The sequence below is a fragment of the Condylura cristata genome, unplaced genomic scaffold (assembly GCF_000260355.1).
Source record: "Condylura cristata isolate star-nosed mole 26May11 unplaced genomic scaffold, ConCri1.0 scaffold00023, whole genome shotgun sequence".
In the NCBI taxonomy this organism is placed as follows: domain Eukaryota; kingdom Metazoa; phylum Chordata; class Mammalia; order Eulipotyphla; family Talpidae; genus Condylura; species Condylura cristata.
This window is the reverse complement of record NW_004567124.1, coordinates 7429691-7450129: the sequence shown is the minus strand read 5'-3', so window position 1 is coordinate 7450129 and position 20439 is coordinate 7429691. Positions and strand designations below refer to the sequence as shown.

Genomic DNA, 20439 nt, shown 5'->3' with positions numbered 1-20439 from the left:
ATCGAACTCATGCGGAAGCGGTTTTAGATTCTCAGTGCTGTGCTTTAACCCGCTGCGCCACCAGGGAGGGCCGCATATCCAGTTTTTTATTGATATATTCTTTTAAGTTTTGCTTTTTATTGAAGTCCTTATCCTTTCTTCTGTCTTGTATGCTAATTTTTCCCAGTAAAGTATTGGCTGGGAATTTTCCCCTCCACCTCTCCTCTTGGGTATTTTAAATACTTTCTTACATTCCCTTTTTGCTTAAAAGATTTCCACGGAAGATTCCACGGAAGATTCTACTGACAGTCTAATATGTGTTCCCTTAAAGGTACACTTCCTTCTCTCAGTGCTTTTAAATTCTGTCCTTGTTGCTGACTTTGAACAGATTATAATGTGTCTTGGAGTGTGTCAGTCTGGCATTATTTTGTTTGGAACTCTTTGGGCCCCTTGAATCAGGACATCTGATTCATTTCCCAGATTCAGATGGTTCTTAGCAATATTTCTTTAGAGGAATTTTTTATGCCATTCTCTTCTTTCTAAGAACCCCATGGCACTTAGGTTATTTCTGTTTAGGTTATCTTGAAGAGCTGTTACTGTTTTCTTTTTTTTTTTTTTAAACAAAAGAGGACAAATTCACTTTAATTTATTGGCTTTCAATAAGTATAAATCCTTGAGGGCTGCAGCATCGTATGGATTCTATGTCCTATGGCCTTAGCAAGAAGATTGCTTAGGAACTTGGCACAACTATTCTGTGAACACAAGTAACCTTTCTCTAGATTACTCTAGTTTTATTTGGTTTGCCACCAGTAATCACTATGTTGTTGTTGCTGTGTATACTTAAGCACATCTCTTGCCCAGAGAGGATTCCATTTCATCTGAAATACTAACACCTTTAATTTTAAGAAGTGCTATATGCTCCCTCTGATTCTGGAGACCCTACTTATAGCCAGCAAAAATGACTTTGGACTAATACCCTTCCAGACACATCTTCGAAGACCTGTTCTCAGCAGACCTACACAGGCTCCAAGATGGCAGTGTGTTTTCATTTTTTATTTTTTTTTAAGATTGATTTATTTATGCCTACAGAACTGGGGTACAGGCCAGAGGTGTAGGAGTGGTGAGAGGATTCACCAGAGACAGAGCAGGGACAAAACAGGCCAACTGAGGAAGTACACTGCTGAGAGGAGCAGCGGGCTGGTCAGCAGAGGTCTGGCGGGTCAGCAGAGGTCTTCCGGGTCAGCAGAGGTCTACCGCGCCATGTGGTCACCTCCAGGGCAGGCGGGGATTGAACTCATGCTAAAGTGGATTTAGCTTCTTAGTGCTGTGCTTTAACCCACTGCGCCAGCAGGGAGGGCCCCTTCATTTTTTTTTTTTTTTTTAAGATTTATTTATTCATGCATACAGAACTGGGGTAAAGGTCAGAGATACGGAGGGTGAGAGGATTCACCAGAGACAGAGTGGGGAGCAGAACAGGCAGATCAATGAAATATAAATACACTGCTGAGGGGAGCAGCGGGTGGGTCAGGAGAGGTCTGCCATGGATCTCCTCCTGGGCAGGCGGGGATCGAACTCATGCAGAATCGACTTAAGCTTCTTAGTGCTGCGCTTTAACCCGCTGCGCCACGAGGGAGGGCCTGTTTTCATTTTTTAATGCTTTTATTTCTTTTGTTCCTATTTTTGTGTTTCTGATAATGGAAAGTCCCTAAACTGGCCAAGGCCCCGCTGCCCACATACTTTACCGAATACTGTCTGGGTTCTTCACCCACACGAGGCTGCCCAGGCTTAGGAAATAACAACAAAGGGATTTATTTAACAAACAGGAAAAACAAGAGTTACTGAGGCCAATAATGGCTGTTTAAGTTTACCCAGAGTCATATCCAGTACTGTCCTGCACAAAGACTGTTGTGATGGCATCTTTCTGCCACTGAGCATGTTTTAGCGCCTCTCCCAAACAATAGGCCACATGAGATGGCATCTTCTTGCCTCTGTTGACCTAGGGCACATGCATGGCAGCCAGACTCCAGGTCAGGTTCCAACTTGTAAAGACAACAGAAGACACAGCAGGAGTCGCTTCCAGAGCTGCAGGAAGCTCCAGCCCAGTATCAAATGAGCAACACTCGAGTCCAGCATCAAATGAGCAGCCACAGTGACCAAATGACCTGACAAATGGCCTCACTCATGTACCTATGCCAGTCTGTAATTACAGCAAAACCAGGAAGCCTTTAGTCACTTGGCTACTTGCAGAGTTCTTCCTTTTCAAAATTGGCTGCTGAAGGCCTCCACCTTCAGAAGTCTGCAACAGTCTTCTCCAAGCGTGGTTTGGGGCTGAAATCCACTGGCCCCAAAATGCTGAAGGAACTCTAGCCTTGAATCCTGAAGACCTGAACAAACAATAACCTACCTCTCTCTCCTGTCCTGCAGTCATTTGTATTTCCTCTCCAAGGAAGCCCTCTAGGGCCACCACCAGCAATAGTCCTTGGCTTCATTCAGTCCCTGGCTACAGTTCCACCACTTTTACTCCAAGTTCACTAATTTTCCTTATATTTCTACATTACTTTTGTATCTACTGTTGAGGTCATCTTGTATTTATTTTTTTAATCCAGTTACATTGCTTTTTATATCTATTAGTTAAATAAGTCTCATGTTTCTGTGTTTATTGTTTTCCTATTTTATATCATCCATTGTTTTTCTTAATTTGGTAAGCATGATTACAATGGTTACCTGAAACTCCGCCTCAGGCATCTTGCACAGTTCTACGCTGACACTTCTTTCAGGGCTTCCCCCCCCCCCACTACATTTGTGATATATTCTTCTATTTCTTCATTTTTAGATTTTATGAGTTGTAATTGAATTTCCTTATTTTAATAAATACACTTTATACTCCTTCTAAAGGAGCTTGTTATAATCCTAGTGTTTTAATCCAGAATCTTTAGGTGTCTATTATTTCACAGATCAGTGCCTTTGCACCTATTCAGATGACTGGGGCACTGGTGCCAGTGCAGGTCATAGGTAAGAAGGAACTGGAACAATAAAGCCTGAAAGGCCACTTCATGAACATCAGTGGTTCACGTTTTCTACAGTGCTACAGGCCCCTGGATTGAGGCCACCATTATCCCCTTCCCTGGTGAACCCCTTGACCAAAATGTTTGGTACAACCTTATGCCAACCTCAGTGTTTAGGCTGTGGTTGAGCAACAGATGTAGTGCAGGGTAAAAACTTTGAGACAGGGACATAATCCAGCAATTGTTCTCCTTACTTTTCATGTATGGCGCATAATCCTAGTGCACTTGTTCCTGTTAATAAGGTCCAGATGCTTAGGCTCAGTTAGTGAGAGCTTTCAGTGTCTTGATTTTGGCCCTGGATGAGGGTAAGGCAGGTGTTTGGCATAGCATAGCTTCAGGTTGCAAATAATAACCTTTTCTATGAAGAGAGGCAGGTGATCTGATCTGGCTCTCTTCACTAGTTTGAACTCCAACTGTTGTAGTTTAGAAGCTGTAGTTTCAAGTCAGTAATCGTCATTCTGCAGCCTTAATACACTATTTCTCCAGGGTGCATCCTCTGTACACTCATTCCCTTCTCTAGTACAGAGCCGGGTTTCTAAGGTCCCTGACTGATAGAGGGTCTCTATCCGGAAGCTGCCTCTCTTGCTCTCCTGGGTTATGCTGCCCTGGCATTCCTGTGCAGCCCCAGTATCACTCAAAATGCAGTTCAGTTACAGTTTTTCTTACCCCCTTTTGCCATACCATTACTCCTGAGAAATGCTGTGATCATCCATTTATTTCTCAGGGGTTGTTGACTTAGTTGTTGTGGAGGAGAGTTTGGTGTGTTTACTTTGCCACTGTTTTTCCAGACTCCTTCCTTTCTCTTTTAAAATGAAGTTTCTTCTTTTTACAGCTCTCTTACATGCAGTGTAGCCCTTCTATATTACCCTCTCAGCTTCTTTTTTCTTTCCCCGTTTTTATCTTTTTGGGGTTTTTTCCTAGATTTCTTCACTTTCATCCTCCAGCTTCTTTTATATGCGTGTGTGTAGAATGATAGTTTATTTTTATTTTAACTTTTATTCGTGTATTTTTATTTCTGAAGTCTCTTTAGACTGAGTTATTTTTCACAGTCTCTTGTTCTTGTTTATGGATGCAGTATATTATGTATGGTATCATAATTGTGTTTGTTTTATTTTTTTTCTGCTCCTTGCATTGTCTTTGTTTTTTATGAGTTCATTCATTGTTTAGCTGAGAATCATATTAGAGCACTTTTATCAAATGTCTTGTCGTTCTTGATTATTTACGTGAATTTGAAAGTGAGACATTATAGTCTTTTTTTTTTTTTTTTTTTAGAAGCTCTGTTTTCATTGGTGGTGCTCTCTCAGTTGTTGAGCTTTACTGTAGGGGTGACTGACCATTTAGATGGGGGGGGATCCTCCAACTGCCTGCATCTGTAGATCTTTTGTCTTTTGTAGGCAAGTCATTTCTCCTCTGAGGAATCAACCAGTCTTTTGCCTGCTTGCTCAGAGCCTAGTGGAGGGAAAAGGATTTTATGTATTGCTTTTTCTCTCATTTTACTTTCCTGTTTTCAGTTTTGCTTGGCATGGATGAATATAGAGCCTGTGTGCTCAACATGTCCAGAAAGTAAACCTTTAGGGTTATGCTGGAATAGTGAAGAATAGGGAGTATGGATGTGGTGAGGTTGCACTGGGTGGTAGAAAGATCTGTAGAGGTCTAGTTGTATTTTTTCAAGACTTTGTGCCCATATTCCTGTTTTGATCAATTTTCTCTTTTCAGAAGAATACCCCTAAACTTTTCTTGGATTTTAAATACTTACTAGCACATTTTCTTCACCTCTACTTCTATTATCTCTTGTAGAGATAAGTATCAACTATCTCTGGTCTAACAGTTTCTAGTTTCCAAATTATTTTCGACATTGCATGTTCACTAGTTTCTATTTCACTCTTTGTCCTCAAGATTTTATTCTTAAATTTCTGTTTACTTGATTTCATTTTAATGAGATTTTGGTATATATGTAGGTATAGATAGTCAGCTGTATATCATGTGCCCCTCTGTAGTATATCCTCCTGAGTAGAGTTAAATGAAAGATTGACTTGAACCTGGCTAGCCCAGAAGGAGGTAGCTTGTCTCTAACTCACAAAGACCTTATGCTGGTGATAACCATAGGTATATATTTGTTGCAGTTTCCTTAAAATACTAAAATCTGCTGTATAGTTCTGCTTTATTGTTTTTAATTCTGTAGCAAATTATGAATGCATTTTACTGTCTTGTTTACACCAGTTGCTTGACATACCCCAATATACTCCCTTTGAATATAGTAATGCATTTTGCTTTAAAATTTTGTCTAGTTTCCAGGTGTAGTTGACTGGTGCCTAGTTGGATGCTCAGTTTTCGTAGTTTATGCCCATTTGCTTTTGGCGTCATTGATCCCTGTGCCAAATATACTTGGGAGATTCAGGCATTACTGAATTAGCTCAATATTCTGAATGCTAAATTCTTGTCCAGTAAACAGTGACTCACAGAGAAGGAGAATGCTTATTTTTGAGATAAAGATCAAAAGGAAATATGCCTTGTGAAGTCCAATTACTGAAAACCTTGTTGAATTTTCAGGGAGAAGTTAAAATTCTCTAAGACCAGAAGCAAAGTTCCTTTTGAGAAGTGCTGACTGTCCCATCATATTCCAGCTAATTATACTATTACTCACCATCTTTGATTTCTTAACTTTTAGGTTACATAATAACAGGGAGGGAGGACCGATATGGAAGTCAGGAATAACTTGAGCTGATAATAGGTGTCAGCAGCATTTTCTACTGTGACCTTTAAAAGAATGCTGGATAGAATATATTGAAACAGAACGAAAGGCAGCAAAAGTCTTCAGTAAAATGAAATAGCTCTCAAGTTTATTAGGACTACCATTTAATGCTTTTTCATTATTTATTTCCAATAATTTATAGGCAAACAGTTACCATGTGGAAGCCTATCGTTCTTTTTTGTGTCCTGAATAGAGATAGATGATTGCCTTCAAGATAAGTTCATTCTTTTATGACTTTTCTTTCTATGAGTGGTTATCTCTGCCTGTTGTTTCCTAGATGAGGTTCCAGCAGGACAGTACTTTGTTGTTTATTCAGTATTTAAGGAGTAGCGACTCTGGAGAACAAAGAATGATATAATTTAACTCTTAAAGATGGCAAAGACTACGAATTAGTTCATCGTTTACAACAGCTGAAGAAATAGCAGCCCATTGTTCTCCAAAGTAAATCTTGCCACCCACCAGTTGTTGAAATCTCAGCCTTGTCATTGCATGCATTTCAGTGTCCTAAGATGTCAAGTAGTAGGAGGGGAGGGAATACTACTTTTCCATATATGGAGTTTCTATTATGTAGATAAATGACATTATCAATCCTGTCAGTGCCATTTATTTAGCACCTAGCACAGTGCCTACTTGTAATAGGCCTTAAAAACTTTGTCATATCATATGCTGAAATAACTATTAGGTTCTGAGACAGTGATTTAGAGAGCCTGTTAATATCAAGTTTCTGGAAAGTTATGGTGTATATTTTCCTGCCTTTGTGGAAAGACTCATAAGTTACCCAACTTAGATTTTCAAAGTTATTACTCATTCATTCAGAAAATACTTGTTGAGCGTTTTCGGTGTTCAGACCGTGTGATAGGTCCCCCCTCCCCCCATAGAGTGTTAAAGGAAGGAATATCCTCCATTGAACTTCTAGATTATTGTGGAAGGAAAACATTATAAAAGCTGTAATTTTGCATAAGATAATTGCTACAAAGGAGACTTACACCTTGAAGGTACAATTTATCTATTTTTTTCCCCCAAGAAGCAACAGTAATATGTTTTAGGAGTACACCTCTTCAACTGTATGTTGACACACCATGACCACCACCACCAGAATATCAGCAGTTCTCCACCATAGTCCATTGGACTTCCTCTACCCTTTTCCTACTCCTTCTTTCTGGTAGTCTCAGTTTTGCAGTCCAAACCCCAAGATTTGTTTGGCCTTTGTTTGTTTCTTTGTTTTCCATATGTAAATAAGATCACATGGTATTTGACTTTCTCCTTCTGGACTTATGTTGCTTGCCTTTTTCCCCCCTCAAGTTCCTTTTTTTTTTTTAAATATTTATTTATTTATCCATATAGAACTGGGGTACAGGCCAGAGATGCGGAGGGTGAGAGGATTCACCAGAGACAGAGTGGGGAGCAGAACAGGCAGATCGACGAAGTACACTGCTGAGGGGAGCAGCGGGCGGGTCAGGAGAGGTCTGCCACGCCATGTGGTCTCCTCCGGGGCAGGCGGGGATCGAACTCATGCGGAAGTGGCTTTAGCTTCTCAGTGCAGTGCTTTAACCCGCTGTGCCACCAGGGAGGGCCCTTTTTTTTTTTTTTTTTTAATCACAATTGGCAATATTTTACCTTTGTTTTTAATGGCTAAGTAGTATTCCATAGTGTATATATACCACATCATCTTTATTCAAGCATCTATCTGTGGGCACTTAGATCATTTCCTTATCTTGCCTGTGGTAAAGAGTGCTACAGTGAATATATATATTTTCAGATCAGTATTTTTAAATTCTCTAGATAGGCATCTAGAAATGTAGTTGCTAGATTAGATAATAGATCTATTTCAAATTTCTGTACTGTTTTCACTTAGAGACATTAACTAATTTACGTTCCCCGAAACAGTTTATTTCCATACCCTCACCAACACTTGTTCCTGGTATTGGTGATACAGACCATTCTTACAGGTGTGAGGGGATTTCTCCTGATGGTTTTCCCTGTTGGCTTTCTGTACATCTTTGGAGAAGTCTCTTCAGATGTTCTGCCCATTTCTTGGATTGAATGTTTTGTGTTGAATTATATGAATTCTGTATACCTTAAAAACTAATCCTTTTTCAGATGTTGATGTGCAAATATTTTCTCCCATTCAGTAGCATGTCTTTTCATTTTAATGAAGTGCCTTTCTCTTTGCAGAATTTTTTTAGTTTGATGTCACATTTGTTTATTTTTACTTTTGTTTCCCTTGCTCCTAGAGTTGGGTCCCCAAGAACATCTCTAAGACCAACATTGTGGAGTGTACTGATTGTATTTTCTTCTGTGTGGTTTCTGGCTTCAGATCATACATCCAAATCTTTAATCCATCTTATATTAATGTTTGTGGATGGTGTGAAATAGTGGCCAAGTTTCAGTATTTTGTGATTTTCTGACCACCATTCTCATTCTAGGCTCTTAGCTCCTTTACCGTAAATTAAGTCCATATATGTATGTGTTTATTTCTGGGGTCTCAGTTCTAACTGTTGATTTATTTTTATTCCAATACCATACAGTTTTGTATGGTATTATTATTTGTGTTATTATTTGAAGTCAGGAAGCATGATAACCTCCATTCTTTTATTTCAGAATTGCTTTGGCTCTTCAGAGTCTTTGTGGTTCTATATGAATTTTTCATGTTCTGTTTCTTAGGAGAATGCCTTTGGAATTTTGATTTGAATAAAATATAAATTGGCTGTTTTGATGTTAATTGTTCTAATCCATGATCACAGTGTGCCGTTAGTATTTTTCTTCTTTTTGTAGTGGATTAGAAAATACATTTTTTCCTCTGAACAAAATCTTTCTTGAAGGGAGAACAGAACTGTTGGTGTTAAAATATGGCACAGAATGGTGTACACAGCAAAATTTTATTAAGTGTTCCTCTTTGGACTTGTGGAATTAATTGAATGTTCATCAGTGAAGTTGAAAAATACACATATACACACATGCCACATATACTTGTTAAAAATACAAAAGTAGTATTTCTCTTCTGTTTCTCCCTTCAGACAGGTATGACTTCTTGCTAGTTCCTGCATGTATGTACCTGTTCTCTAATCTTTTACTCAGTTGGATCAATCTAGCTTTGGAGCTAGAAATCCATAGGATCTCTTCTAGCAACCTGAACAAAACCTGTGGAGGAAAAAAGTCTTTAGAAATAGGCTCTGGAACACTGGAGACATGAAAATCATACCAAAATTGACCATTTAAATATTTCATAGATTGACAGAAGATACTTCACTACCTGAGGAATGAGTGTATCTGAGCTATTTCATCATTTATTATATATGAAATACACATCTCTGTGGGACTCACATAGTATGATTCTTCTATCACCACTCTTGCTTAGACTCTAACGTGATATCTGACCAAAGCAACTGTGCTCTGGTGCTGCCTTTATCTCATTCATACCAGTTTGAAGAAGTTCCTGGTTGGCAGTGTTTCATTTTAGTTCTGAAAATGTTTGTATGAATGTAGAGGTTCTCATTTGGTGGATATACCCTTGCCCTATAGTGCCAGTTCATTTATTTATATATTTTTATTAACTTTTAAATTTTCTTACATTGTTGTTCACTTTTGTACAGTATTTCTCTCCTCAGATGTAGTCTCAAAAAATACCCCACCATCACATCACCTGAAAACCATCACCATGGTCCTATGTGATCTGCCCTGCCCCCATTTTCATCCTTTTTTCCCCAACCCCCTACTTTAAGCTTCAGATTTATAGTTGCCTACAAATTTTGTCTTTTTTTTCTTACCCTATGTTCAATTTCCCTATATCCTCCTACAAATGATATCATCCAATGATATTTCACTGAGCAAATCCTCTAAACTGCAAGTTTATAGCAGTACTGCTCCCTGATTGGCAAACCAGTGTAAATTTAGGCAAGATTAGAATTTAAAAGACTAAAATCCTAGCATTTGATTCATCTCAGAGGGAAACTGAGACTAAGAGAGCTTAAGTGATCATAGCTACCGTGTAGAAATTTTGATGGTGCTAGAAAATGGAGTAGTAGCCAGGAAAATTTTCCTTGAAGAATTGAGGGCAAGCTGAGGGAAATGTACCTAATAATTTTTAAAATAGCTAAAGTATTTGTGACCCATTTAAAAAAAAGATTTATTTATTTATGCATACAGAACTGGGATACACGCCAGCAGCACAGGGGCAGTGAAAGGATTCACCAGAGACAGAATGGGAAGCAGAGCAGGCAGAACAAAAAGTACACTGCTGAGGGGAGCAGCGAGCGGTCAGAAAAGGTCTACTGCACCATGTGGGTCACCTCCGGGGCAGGGGTTGAACTTGTGCTGAAGTGGCTGCAGCTAGTTTCATAATGGTCATAGTGCTGTGCTTCAACCATTGTGCCACCAGGGAGGGTCCCCACTTGGTTTTCTAAGGGTCCCTTTTCAGGTTAGTGATTAGTCAAATGACTCAGAAGTGGAAATTAAGTGCTTTCTCTCTAATGCCTTAGAGAATTATGGGATTACTACCAGTTTGTCAGCTGCTGACCAAGTTTATCTGCTTGAGGAGACTGTGTGCTGATGGATTATATACAGTTTATTCTACAAGAAGGGAGAGATTGTACAGACTACAGGAGATATATTGCAACTTCTTTTTCTGTCTTAATAGTACTATAGGACACTGTTTCAGCTGCCACAAAGGGATGTTGTTTTAAAACACTACATATCAGAATGTCATTTTGGGACTTTGCTGGATTTACTCTGGTTTGCTTACATGAACTCAAGCACATTTCATTTTATCTTTTCTGATGGAGCTGAGTGTAGAGTTGTACAAGAATTATAAAAGGTGTCATCACCTCGTGTACATATTCCAACATGAAATAGGAATAGATTTGAAATGTTAAAAAGAAAGAAAACTCATTTGAATTTTTTGTAACTGACGATTTAGTAGCCAACTCCTGAACTGCCCTCATGCTAAAGAGCTATTGATAACTGGCTTGTGAACTTTCTCATCTGTATTCTGAGATAAGGATCAGTGGATGAAACTCCTTTGGAGGATCTTCAGAGCATTTTTAATAATAACAGAACTACAGCAGCAGCAGCATTTATCAGACTGTGCTGGGCAACATGCTAAATGCTTTTTATGTGGTATTTCACTTAGTTCTCACAGCAGTTCTATGAGATAGTACTAGTATAACTTTGATTTTATTAATGGGAAAACTGACTTAAAGTTAAGTTAAATGACTTGCCTAATGTTGCACAGCCAGTAGGGGAGGATCGGTTTCAACTCAAGCTACCCATCTTCAAAGTCCATTTATTCTTAATCATTACCCATTCCTACTTATCGTCATCCTTTACTTCTGTTTGAAGAAGTAGGACTTTAGCCTTTGAAAATAGTCAAACAGGTGCAAGAGACTTAGCTGTTAAGCTCGTCCTCTCAGCCTGTTTATACAATTGAGGCAGCTGCATATAAATCTACCTGTTGAATTGGCTAGATAAATTATAGTTTATTTGTTCAAAAGACTTCTATTCAAACATTTTATGTTTTAAGTTAATAGATAACTGACATAAAAGTCTTCTGGATACAGTGATATTTTGATAGCTTGCAATCTGAAAATTCCAGTTGGTCTTCAGAAAGTTCTCATTCTCAAGAATAATTCAGAATGTTGTGATGAGCCAGCCTTAACTCATTCTTGCAATAGAATTGAATGGATAAGAGGGATTGATATTTACTCTCTGGTCATACTGATACTTTTGTGTGGAGCTCTTTGACTGTCATTCAATCACTCAAATATTTTATTTGAGGAAGATGCGAAAATGTAATACTTTTAAGAACAGGAGGGATTCAAAAGGTTTTCTTTTTTTTAATTATTAAGAACAGGCATCTTAAGGATGAATTGTGGTTCCATCTTCTAAAAAAATGAAATAAGTATTCCATCAGCTTATTTTAGAAGAAATAAAGGAATAGATTGATACCGAACCCTCTCCTAAAACCAGCCAGATAGAGAAGTACTATGATTACCAGTCTCATCAGTAATAGGAGGACTAAGGGAAGAATGGCTTTCCTGTAGGAAAGAAGGGGTGGTGGGCAGACAGAAACTACATGTATACTATAATTTTAAAATTAAACCTTGAAAGGGGAGGATTTGGAATTACATTTACAAAATATAATTTTAAGGGATATAAATTTTTAAACTCCATAAACTGACCCAATCAGAAAGAATTTCAGGATTTGTATTAGCCTGATTAGAAGAACCCATCTGCCCATTAGACATAGAGCTTGTGAAGCTTGAACTGCTCCAGTTACCCAGGAGGAGAGCCTATCTGAAAATGAAGCTAAAGCAGAGAAAATAGTACTGAGAGGGAGAAACTAGATCCCATCACAACATTTTAGCCTCTATATCAGGTCACGTCCAATTTGGACGTTTTTAGTTATACAAGAGCCAGAAAGTTCCCTTTTTGTTTAGGCCATTTTGAATATGGTTTTCTATTACTTGTAACTGAAGAAACTCTTAATCTCCTTAGAGATCATAAAGTCCATCTACTTCAATTCATAAGCTTGAAGTTTGGAGAAGTGAAGTGACTTACCTAATATTATACAGTTAATTGGTGGAAAACTGTAACTAAAACTTGGCCCTGCTACCTCCTGTATATGCTCATTACTTCTACATAAATCATTTTAACTAGGTTTAGGGTAAAATCTCTAATGAGTTTGAGGATGCCATGTAGGCATAAACTAATTAGGAATTAGCCTTCTTTGGCTTTTGTGGAATGACAATAACTGCTATTGACAGGAAACTGTCCCCAGTATAGTGCTCTTGTTTTTCCAAACCATTGTATAAGAGTTCTGTGTAAAAACCATAACTCAGTCATCTTTGAACTTAGTGGGTAATATTTGACTGTTTAATGTTGCCTATTTCATGGGCTCCCAAAACTTATAGAATTAGCAGGCTTAAAATACTTTCCTGTGGGTGTGCCTAATATTATGAAGTGAAATGTAAACCTCATGTATGCCAAGCCTACCAAGGTTTTGCACGTGTTGTACTCTGCCTGCATTGATTATCCCTATACTCTCCCTGTCTTTTTCTCTTTCAGGTTAAATTCAGCTTCTACAGAGATACCTTCCCTGACTACCCTAGGTAGCTCTCTTTGTTCTTTTATTTGCTATGCTTTTTCCTTAAAAGGCTCCAGTAGATATTTAGTTACCACTGTTTTACTAACTACTCCATACTCAGTATCTACCACAGGGCCTATACATAGGGGGGTCCTCAATATTTATTTGTCAAATGATTGAAGTTAATACATCCAGGGCTTGAAGAAAAACAAAAAATAAAAATAAAGGCATTGTTTGGACCCTTCTCCCAATCATGTCCCAAGAACCTTAGTTGCCTTCATACCTCTACTGAATGAACATATGGCACAAATCCTAAAAAGAAAGGAAATTTAAAACTATACTTTACCACTACACTTAAAATTGTCTCAGGCATTTTTGAGTTAATATTTATTACCTCTATTCTTCAACTTGTCATGTCTTGTTTTTTCTCTTCTCTATGACTTCTCACCTACCCACTTGACTCTGACTCAGATTCCTCACATTGAAAGGGTATATCAAAGAAGTGAGGTGGCCTTGAGAGCAGGGGAGGAAAGATGGAATGACAAGAGGCACCAGAAATCTCTTTCAAGTCTCTAATGGCTCAAGGTCATCATTTAGAATCTAGAATAAGAGGGACTTGGAGTGCCTCTTTTTCTTGCTCAGTGCCCTCAACTCGAGTGCTTAGCTGGCAGGCAGACACCTTTTCCTCCTCAGTTACTGTCAGAGCAACATGAAGGTCAGGCAGAGAGAGACAAATGAGAGCTGCTCTGGGAAGGGAGGTTACCACGGTAACAAGCAGGCAGGACTGCTATTTGGAAACAGGCCTAATCTTTCTCCTCCTTCTCCCTCCTTTTCTGCACAATAAGATAGGTATTGTTTAGCTGACCTCCATCCTAGGGGTGGGAACCACAATCCTTTTCTGACAGTTGCTGGTGACACTGGAGTTAGCTGCTTTGCATTTTAATTTGATAAGCCACAGCCCCAGTTTTCTCAGAAGTGTTTGGAGACATGTTTTTTTTCTGGCCCTGTTCCAGGTAGGATTCTGGTTGCCACTGAGCAGGATTTGGGATTGTTTATTTCTCCACACAGATTTTGCATATTTTTGCTTGATTGGAGGATGCCATCAGATTCTTAACAGCTCTTATCAAATGAATATAGTTTCCTGGTTTTGATTAGCTGCCTTATGAAGTCATAAAGATCTTTTATTTAGTATTATTCCTATCCCTAGCTCTTACGAAACACCCTACAGTTTGTTGCCCAGTGCATTGGATGTACTGACTTAATTATTTATCCTTCTGTCTCCACTTTTTACTTACACTAAACCTTTATATATACAAATATCTCTCATTTTCTCCTTAAAATAAAATCACTAAGAATCTTTTAATAAAATTTGAAAGTTGTAACAAATTTTTGATAATAATGAAACATTTTCATTATAGTGAAAATCAAATACTGAAAAAATAGAAAAGAAAATAAAAATCTTCCAGGATCTCACTATCTAGATGACAGTAGCAGCATTCTTCCAGAGTACAACTTCTAACTTTTAATGTGCATATTGTATAAAAATCAAAGTACTGGGCCTCCCTGGTGGCACAGGGGTAAAGGTCTCAACAGTATCAAGCTATCTATCACTCTCCTGGCCAGGGAGCTAACCCACATGGTACAGCAGACCTCTCCTGTCTTACCTGCTGCTGCCCTCAGCATACTATTTCAGTCACTCTGCCTATTCTATCCCCTGCTCTGTCTCTCCTGAATCCTCTTACCCCCTCTACCTTTGGCCTATACCCCAGTGCTTGTATGCATAAATAAATAAAAATAAATCTTTTTTAAAAATCAGATTATATATACTCTTATATAGAGTGCAATTTAACATTAATTTGCAGATCTAGTATATGTTCTTTTGTAACCTTGCACCTACCCCTAATTCCAAAATAAGCTGTAGATCTCTTTCCCAAATGGTAGATATAAATCTGTGCTGTGATGGACATGGAGCTTCTGGGTTTATTTTGTTTGACTATTAAAAACAACATTGACAAAACTGTACTTTATAACATATACTTATGTTGTTATCTTGCTATAAATTCTAGAAATAGCATTTGGGTACAGGAGACCATGTGCATTTCATGTTTTGATGCATACGTCAAATTGCCATATCCAGATCTCCTTTTTTAAAAAAGATTTATTTATTTATGCATACAGAACTGGGGTACAGACCAGAGGTACAGGAGTGATGAGAGAATCCACCAGAGTCAGAGTAGGGAGCAGAACAGGCAGATCTGTGAAGTACATTGCTGAGGGGAGCAGCAGATAGGCCAGGAGAGTTCTGTCATGCCATGTGGATCACCTCCCAGACAGGGATTGAACTCACACTGAAGCGGCTGAGGCTAGCTTGCATTGCTGCATCCTAACCTGTTGCCGACTAGGGAGGGCCCACATCCAGATCTTCTGACTCATCTTTGTATTTGCTTTTTTTTTTTTTTCCATCTTTGTATTTGTATGTTGTTCTGAAGTCCTTAAAAATTCTCCAAGATTCAAAAAGGAACTCTTCCTGCATTGCTGGTGAGAATGCAACCACTATGGAAAACTGTTTGGAGTTTCATCAAACTGCTAATCATGGAACTTCCCTACGACCCAGCAGTCCCACTCCTGGGTATCTACCCAAAAGACACAAAAACACTGATTCAAAAAGACACCTGCAACCCCATGTTTATTGCTGCTCTATTCACAATTGGAAAGACATGGAAACAGCCCAAATACCCAAAAATGGATGACTGGATTAAAAAGATGTGTACATATACACAATGGAATATTACTCAGCAACCAAAAAAAAAGAAACACATGTCTTTTGCAGCAACATGGATGGAGATGGAAAATACCATGCTTAGTGAAATAAGCCAGAAAGAAAAGGAAAAATATCAGATGGTTTCTCTCATAGCAGGAATATAACAGAACAGGCGAGAAAATAATTATAATGATGAACTACATACCAGAAACATTTTGTGGGAGTGGAGTGGGGAATGGGATCAAAAACAGTGGGGAGGGGGGAGGGAAATGCACTGGACAAATGGTGATGGCACATGGGTGATTTGGTGATGGGAAACCCAAGGGGCTTGCAACTGAGATGGGAAAATGCACAAAAATATGTAAAAATAAGCTATTATAAAATTAAAAAAAAGGGGGGGGGATTCTCCAAGATCCCTTCAGATCATGCTCAGAAGACCTACCTCCTCTTTTCCTAACATACTACCTACTCCTGATAAACTACCAGTTTCCTAGATTACTGGCAATTAAACTAAAACAAAAAACACCTAATCTTCATTCTCTCTCCAAATTGAAAATAAAAACTATCCTTCCATTTTCTTTCAGTAATGAAATGCCACCCACTTGAATTTAAGCTCTAGAAAAAGGAATTTTGATTTCTTTTGTCATAGTATATCTTCAGTACCTAGAATAGGTACTGGCATGAACTGGGTCCTCAGATATTCATGAAATAAGTCATCTCCCCACCATCAAAATCAGAAATTTTTATCACACCTGACTCCTTTATTGATTACCTACATGTCTGATAACTCATTATGTCTTAACTGCTTCTTCATCCTGAATGTCTCTTAAAAATCCTCCCTATAATCTTCCTACTTCTGTCTCAGTGGGCTTATTGCAGCAAGTATCTAGCCAGGAGCCTTCCTTTTCAGTCTCTTTTAGTCTACTCTTGTCTATTCATTAATTTTACCTTGAAATATATAAATGTGATAGCATCACGCTTTTGTTTTCATACCTCAGTGATTTCTCAATACTTGCAAAGGTAAGCCCAAATTATATTCTCCCTGTATTGTTTACTCCAACCAAACCAAACAACTTGATATTTGTTCCTTGAATATGTTGTTTTTGTTCTTGCCTATGCACCTTTGAGCAGTCTGTTCCTTCTTGGAATACATATTTTTGTTCTTATTTAACACCTACTCATGGTTTAGGTATATTCCTGTGTGAGGTCTTTTTTTATTCCCTCTGACAGTCACTCCTAAGGCAGGGCACTTGCAGCCCTTTGTTCATCTCAGTTATAGTTATTTGCTTATGACTATCTCCTAATCTAAAATGAGGATATAAATATGTAAAAAAAAGGGTATCTTCTAAGCCTATAAAGTTGTATAATTCTCCATTTTATTGTTAAATTAATTTGTGAGTATTAGACCAAGGACTGTGTTTAGTAGTGGAGGCAATAAAAATTTGTTAAGAAGAATATAATGAGTCTTACATTGTTGAGTTTGCTTAATACTCTACCTTGGTTAAAAAGTTTTAAAGATAGAGTTCTTTCCAATATTGTAATTCTTTGATATGTAAGTTAGGGTATTTGGGAAACTTTCTGTCTCCTACCTCTTTGAATTTCTGTAGGATTTTATGAATGCTGTATGTTAGGTAGGTTCTTCAAAATTCTAAGTTTCATAGATATTTGGTATTCTTACTTTTGTTGGTCTGTTTTAGAAGCGCTGAGCTAGAGAGTAGTTGTTGAAAAGTAAAATATAGCGGGCCTTCCCTGGTGGTGCAGTGGGTTAAAGCACAGCACTATGAAGTTGTCCTCAGCCACTGTACCATAAATTCAATCCCCAGCCAAGGAGGTGACCAACATGGTGTGTTAGACCTCTCCTGAACCACCTGTTGCTCCTCTCAGCATTGTATTTTATTCTATCTGCCTATTTTGCTCTCCATTCTGTCTCTGGTGAATCCTCTCACCTCTCCCCTAATCTCTGGCCTGTACTCCAGTTCTTACATGCATAAATAAATAAATCTTGGCCCTCCCTGGTGGTGCAGCGGGTTAAAGCACAGCACTGAGAAGCTAAAGCCATTTCTCCATTAGTTCGATTCCCGCCTGCCCTGGAGGTGACCACATGGTGTGGCAGACCTCTCCTGACCCGCCCACTGCACCCCTCAGCAGTGTACTTTGTCGATCTGCCTGTTCTGCTCCCCATTCTGTCTCTGGTGAAGCCTCTCGCCGCCCCTGAACCTCTGGCCTGTACCCCAGTTCTGTATGCACAAATAAATGAATCTTTAAACAAACAAGCAAACAAATAAATAAATCTTTTCTTTAAAAAAGAAAAGAAAAATATAGCTTAGCAAGGTTTGACTGCATGATGACAGGTGCTTTTTCTGTTCTACTTAAGAGAATATCTGAACAGAAAAATCAGCGTGCTATTATGAAGCAATTTTAAGTGAAAGTCAGTATGTGAAACAAAGCATTTATCAAAACTAGTGTGCAAATCCAGATCTAAAAATAGATTTAAAATTCTTCGTGGACGTTTTTTGCAAAAGTAAGTTTGCTTTACCAGAAGACTACTAAATAGCAAGTACCGTCTTTCCTGTTTAACAAAGCACCTCAAGTTTTCACAGAATTCAAGTGTCCTAGTCCAAATTAATCATTTTGGAAATAATTGAAAGCATTGGCACATGTAGTCCCAGATTCTGTTGTCTAGAGAAGCCTATTAAATATAGGGTGTACAGACAGGCACATATCCAGATTTTTTCAGGTTAAGTTTAAAGTTAACATTGATCTTCAACAAACTCCTGGAACAAAATGTTAAACAATTTGTCTGCTAATTGTATTCCTTCCTGGTTATATCTAAGCTTTCCTGGACTACCTGTCTATAATTGAAAATAGCATAAACTTAAGAGTTAGACATACATTGGTTCAAGCCCTTATCCTGGATAATGATACACAATAATAATAATAACTGAATAATTATACACAAATCAGTTGATCTTTCTGGGGATCTATTTCTTTTCTGTCAACCAAAGCTATCATCAACTTTATACGAGTGTTATGACACTTACTGATATAATATATTGAGTACTCCTGGCACACAGTAGACACAAGCTAAATCTTAGTTATCAGCCTTTGATTCTTAATATTTTCCTTTACCTCTTGCAGTTTAACTTTTTGCCTTACCTTTCCTGTTGCTAGGGTTATTTAACAACAGCCTGTTTTGTTCTTGAAACTACATTTTCCCTTGACTTCTCTTGATACCATTAAGTTTTGGTTGTCTTCTATTACTCTTGGGTTGTGAAGCTAAAATAGCCTGAGTTTGAGTCCCTGTTCATCACTTAGTAACTGTTTGGTCACGTTACCAACTTATTTAATATATTCATCATTTAAAATATCAGGGCCCTCCCTGGTGGCACAGCAGAATAAAGCACAGCACTAAGAAGCTAAAACCACTTCAGCATGAGTTCCAGCCCAACCCCGGAGGTGATCTACCTGGCACAGCAGACCTCTCCTGACGCGCCCAGTGCTCCCCTCAGCAGTGTACTTTCTCAGTCGACCTGTTTCTGCTCCCCACTCTGTCTCTGGTGAATAATTCTCTCACTGCCCCTGTACCTCTGGCCTGTACCCCAGTTCTGTATGTATAAATAAATCTTTTTTTTTATAAAGACATTATTTAACAGAGCTTTTAGAACTACATCTAAAATGCTTTGAAAAGTGTTTGGCTCATAAACAATAAAAGTTTACTTTTGTCATCATGATTTTTATTGATTTCAGCTCTTTTGTGGTCTTTTCTTCCTGGAGTTAATTCTTTAAATATTGATATTCCCAGATTGCTCTCCCCAGCTTACTTTTTTCCTCTTTCTATCCTTTGCCCTTGCACTATCCCATCCAAGCAAGCTCATGACTTATATTAATTACTGCCTTGACCTTTCACCTGAGTTCCAGTATATATCCAGCTGCTTAATTAAAACTCCAAAGTTTGAGCTTATTTTTTTTAATTCTGTCCTACTAACAGTTGTTTTGTTGCTCTTATTTGCATATATTTCTCGTCTGAGGTAATGGTGCCAGAAACTTCAAAATCTGCCCAAATTATTACCTCCTTGATAATGAGTAAGCCAGCTGTACCTGTTAGTCTCACTTCTAGCCAACTCATACTTTTCTTTCCATTATAACTACTGCTGCCTTGATTCATCATCTGAGCTTAGACTCTTTAAGTAGGTTTCTAACTGGTATCCTTGCCATCTTATTAATTTCCCTCAAAGTCAAAGTAAAAAAATTTTAAAGTATATTGGATAGTATTTCCTGCTTAGAACTCCATTTACTTTCTTTCCTCTGACATCTAATATCCCATTACCTGCTCCAACACCTCCATGTCAGATTATTAAGGCTCCCTCTCATCTTAGTCAGATGCATCTGACTATAATAACCTAATTTTCCTTATCTTTCTTTTGAACTTACTCCTTAAGACTTAGGTGAAATGGCACCTACTTCTTCCAAGTAGACTCAAGTGATTTTGCCCCTTTTGTACTTAATCTTTTGCACCCATTATGACATTGTTTTAATTACTAATTAATATTTGCTCTCCACTAGGCTTAGGAACAAGGATCATATTAGATGATGATCATGTTTGATGACCACATTAGGCTTAGGATAGTAAATATTTAATGTTTGAGTGAAGAATCCAGAAAAAGATTCTTAAAGAAAACAAATTAAGTTGGTTTTTTTTTTTAAATATTTATTTGTGCATACAGAACTGGGATACAGGTCAGAGGCTCAGGGGCGGTGAGAGGCTTCACCAGAGACAGAGTGGGGAGCAGAACAGGCAGAT

At 38.2% G+C, this 20439-nt stretch overlaps 1 protein-coding gene and 1 pseudogene across 3 annotated transcripts in view; one reads left to right on the top strand and one right to left on the bottom strand.

Moving 5' to 3' along the window:
- Positions 1-20439, top strand: part of ZNF609 (zinc finger protein 609) — a 167968-nt gene that overhangs the window by 85446 nt on the left and 62083 nt on the right. The window lies entirely within an intron of this gene.
- Positions 636-2724, bottom strand: LOC105853974 (annotated as a pseudogene).